The sequence below is a fragment of the Portunus trituberculatus genome, chromosome 16 (assembly GCF_017591435.1).
Source record: "Portunus trituberculatus isolate SZX2019 chromosome 16, ASM1759143v1, whole genome shotgun sequence".
NCBI classification, from domain to species: Eukaryota; Metazoa; Arthropoda; class Malacostraca; order Decapoda; family Portunidae; genus Portunus; species Portunus trituberculatus.
The window spans coordinates 10,986,171-10,991,035 of NC_059270.1; the positions used below are offsets into that span (position 1 = coordinate 10,986,171).

General features: G+C 39.4%; 1 non-coding gene across 1 annotated transcript; it reads right to left on the reverse strand.

Moving 5' to 3' along the window:
- Positions 1-454: 454 nt before the first annotated feature.
- Positions 455-528, reverse strand: Trnaa-cgc. The gene has a single exon. It is a non-coding gene; the product is annotated as a tRNA-Ala (tRNA).
- Between the last annotated feature and the right edge of the window lie 4,337 nt (positions 529-4,865).

Below are 4,865 nucleotides of genomic sequence, written 5' to 3' on the forward strand. Positions count from 1 at the left end.
GTTTCTGTTTGGGAATAGAATTGAGGGGTTTTTTCTTTCTTGTCCTCAGACGACACTTGAGAAAGAGAGAAAGAGAGAGAGAGAGAGAGAGAGAGAGAGAGAGAGAGAGAGAGAGAGAGTGTGTGTGTGTATTTACCTAGTTGTATTTACCTAGTTGTAGTTGGGCTTTATGCTCATGTGGCCCCGTCTCCATATCTACACTTATCCAATCTTACTTTAAGTGTGTGTGTGTGTGTTTCACTGTTTGATCTGCTGCAGTCTCTGACGAGACAGCCAGACGTTACCCTACGGAACGAGCTCAGAGCTCATTATTTCCGATCTTCGGATAGGCCTGAGACCAGGCACACACCACACACCGGGACAACAAGGTCACAACTACTCGATTTACATCCCGTACCTACTCACTGCGAGGTGAACAGGGGCTACACGTGAAAGGAGACACACCCAAATATCTCCACCCGGCCGGGGAATCGAACCCCGGTCCTCTGGCTTGCGAAGCCAGCGCTCTAACCACTGAGCTACCGGGCGTGTGTGTGTGTGTGTGTGTGTGTGTGTGTGTGTGTGTGTGTGTGTGTGTGTAATTCACCACGGTCGTCTGCTGGTCACCCAGCCAGTTTTCCCCATTACAGAGCGAGCTCAGAGCTTCGGGTAGGACTAAGACCACAACACACTCAACACACCAGGAAAGTGAGGTCACAACCCCTCGAGTTACATCCCGTACCTATTCATTGCTGGGTGAACAGGGGCTACACATTAAAAGGCTTGCTCATTTGCCTCGCCGCTTACAGGGGCTCGAAAACGGACCTTGTCGACTTGAGTCGAGCGTGTTAACCACTACACTACGTGGTGTGTGTGTGTGTGTGTGTGTGTGTGTTCATTGTTTGATCTGCTGCAGTCTCTGACGAGACAGCCAGACGTTACCCTACGGAGCGAGCTCAGAGCTCATTTCGATCTTCGCTCTAACCACTAAACTACCGTGTGTGTGTGTGTGTGTGTGTGTATTCGTATTTGTGTGCGCACGCGTGTATTGTTATTGTTGCTGTTGTTGGTGGTGTCGTTGATAGTAGTGGTGGTGTTGGACAATGTAGTGATGATGACTCTATTATTGTTGTTGTTAGTATCATTCTAATAATATAATATAGCTAGACAGAAGCAGTTACAGCACTACCATCACTGCCACCACCACCACCACCACCACCACCAATCAAACCATTACCACTAAAATATCCACCACCACCAGATTTTCCTTCCTGAGGCGCGAAACTCCTTCACATGATGTGTGGCACTTCGTCGTCCAGAATCATTCACTTTTCATCACATCTGAGCCTTATCAAGCGTGTGAATTCCACTCAAGTAGCCCTGAAAGCTACGCCTCCTAGATCGGAATAAATGTTTAGATTCTTTACCTCTGTTAAAAGAAAAAATTATGTATATAAAAAAAATTATTTTCCATCTCGTTTCTAATTCAATTATCTTGTTTTTTTTTCTCGTGCAACTTGTTACTGCTTTAGTTAGTTTCTTTCTTTCCTTTATTATTTCTGAAAGTGTTACATATTCACCAAGCGTGCAGTAATAGTGTACATTCTGAATTAATTATACTATTCTGTACTTAAAAAGACAATAATACATTTTTTTTCCCCATGATATACTGCCATTTACGTAAACCAAAAGAGAATACCACCAAACAAAACGAAAGCAGTGCACCCAGAACAGTTAGTGTCTTCCTGCTCGGGCAAGTGTGTCGCAATAAAATGGAGCATTGTAACTATAAGAGAAAAAAGACAACTTGAAAATACTGATTGATAATGAGTAAAAATTCAAGCGATTTACTCTTGTCATGGTGAATATCGAAAGAGAAGCTGAATAAAAACTACTCTACTTCAGCACCCCCATCTTCCCCCACCACACACACACACACACACACACACACACACACACACACACACACACACACACACACACACACACACACTGAAGATCGATGCAAATTAACCAAGTAATAAGTTTGAAGTAAAAAATGCATCCATCCGCATCGTGCTGCAAATTAGAAATACAGAACATGTGCAATGTACGAAAATGTAAACGAAGAGAGGGCAGCTTGCTTCATAATTATTCATGTAAAATAGTTGCAAACTTACCAACAAATCGTGTAGTTCTACTTTATTCTAGCTGTACTTTATAGCAATACTAAAACTGCTACTGTTGTGGGAAAGTTAATGGGTTCCCGTAAAACTGTTGAGTAAGAGTGTAAATACAAGAGCTATCTGTTAATTAACACAATACATTTCTGGCAATAAATAACTTCCCTGCGCTCTTGACGTCACATGAACCGCGTGGAAATGCAAAAATGTAGCTGGCACACCCACCACTCCTGAAACACGAGGTTGCTCACCAATGCTCACTCATCTCGCCGTAATTAAGGTGAGTTAAAGAATCAAACCATGTAATTTCATTTGAATAAGTTAAAATCTGTGTCTAATTTCTAATTGCATCCTGGTAGATCCTAATAGAAGGTAACCCAATGGCTGATGTGAGTTCACAACACACTGAATAGAAATATCATGGTATGGTAAAGGCAAAAAAAATGCATGACTTCACATTTTTAATGTGTGTGTGTGTGTGTGTGTGTGTGTGTGTGTGTGTGTGTGTGTGTGTGTGTGTGTGTGTATTCACTGTTTGATCTGCTGCAGTCTCTGACGAGACAGCCAGACGTTACCCTACGGAGCGAGCTCAGAGCTCATTATTTCTGATCTTGGGATAGGTCTGAGACCAGGCACACACCACACACCGGGACAACAAGGTCACAACTCCTCGATTTACATCCCGTACCTACTCACTGCTAGGTGAACAGGGGCTACACGTGAAAGGAGACACACCCAAATATCTCCACCCGGCCGGGGAATCGAACCCCGGTTATCTGGCTTGTGAAGCCAGCGCTCTAACCACTGAGCTACCGGTCCGTGTGTGTGTGTGTGTGTGTGTGTGTGTGTGTGTGTGTGTGTGTGTGTGTGTGTGTGTGTGTGTGTGTGTGTGTGTGTGTGTGTGTGTGTGTGTGTGTGTGAGCGCGCGCGCGTGAACTGAATTGAATTTAATTGAATTTATTTAATAGTTAAGAATTTATGAAAAAAACGTATGAAGCACAGCTCCTACAAAATGTGGCGAATGAAGTTAAAATTTATATTAATTAATACAGAGAATGTCATTACAAAAAACATATACAAAAAAGGTTAGAATAAAAAATTTACAAATAAATTGTTACAGAAATACAGAATAAATCAAGAATTTCCATATCAACTCAATACTTACATGAATATATTCAAAACTGACCTCAAGAGCAGCCAAATTTTGAAGAACCTTCACATTTTTGCCTTTCATCAACGAAATACATTTAAAGTAGGTTGGCCTACACGTAAAATACTCTGGCAAATACATACTCCTTAGTCTTACAATGTCCTTATCAGTGCAGTGAAGAGAACACGGTATTCATCAGATACAACGCCCACTTTACATTTATTACAAAGTATGTCTTCTCTACGTAACCCATGAGGTCTTCGAACATTAACAGGCAACCTATTATTAAGAGTTCTCAGCTTTGTGAGAAATCTGTGGCTGGTCTTCTGCAGTTTTATAATGTAACATTCCATACCGTAATCTAATTTAAACATCCTATAGTTATCACATAAAGATTTTGTTGAAAGGTTACTCCGCCAAGTTGCAGCTTTTCTATCACAAGAAGCACTAGGAACCTCTTGTGATAACTATAACCAGGACATATCACGTTCATTGCAGATGTTTTTGACACAGGCTATCCAAGGAGAAGTATAAATCCCAGGCCTATCTAGATGTAATAAACATTTATACATCATAAAAACAGTTTAGTATCTTTGCCTGAAATAATTCTTGCCCAATATCGAATAATTTTACATTTAATGCGAATAATAATTGAAAAGACACCAAGTTCCTAATAAACAATGTCACTGCAAGTATATTTGTGAACAGACAGTATTTGCTTTATTTTTTTTAAGTGCAGCAGTTCTACCTCTCTAACAATATAATATCCCCATATATCACATGAATAAATCAATATTAGCAACACCATTTTATTATCATTTGTATACGAACTGGAAGGTCAAACTTTCTACATTTTCCCATTACTAAATACAATACCTTTGTTTCTTGTTCTTTGAGTTCTAGTTCTCCTTCTTTTAAACATTCTGTTATAATTTAATAACAATCCTAAATATCAATAATTTTCTACCATATTAATATTTTGACCACCAAACTCAATATTATACGAGTATTTGTGTCAAACCTTTCCCTTGCTAAACACATTTTTTTTATTACAATTAAGCTTTAATTTCAAATCATCACAATAATTGCTTGTTTCATTGTCTTAACTATCATATAAAATAATTGTGTCATCTACACGCATAAGAACTAAAAGTGTCAAGTATGAGTTTAAGTAGTCATCATCAAAATTCAAATAGTTACAATCACGTTCCATTAGATAATTTTCTAAAATATTAACATAAAGGACAAAGAGCAACGACGATAAATTTTTCCGTTGTCTAACCCCTAAATTAAACACGAAAGCATCTCATACATGTTGCTTTAACAGTGCACAAGAATTTACAATAGTCTACATATTCCTGATTACGTAATTATACCATTAACATTTTCTTTCACTAGCTTGTGCCATAATCTTATATCCCACACCATATCAAAGGCTATCCTATAGTTAACAAGCAAACACAAAAGCTTCTTTTTCCAGCTGAAAAGGTCAGTGTGTGTGTGTGTGTGTGTGTGTGTGTGTGTGTGTGTGTGTGTGTGTGTGTGTGTGTGTGTGTGTGTGTGTGTGTGTGTGT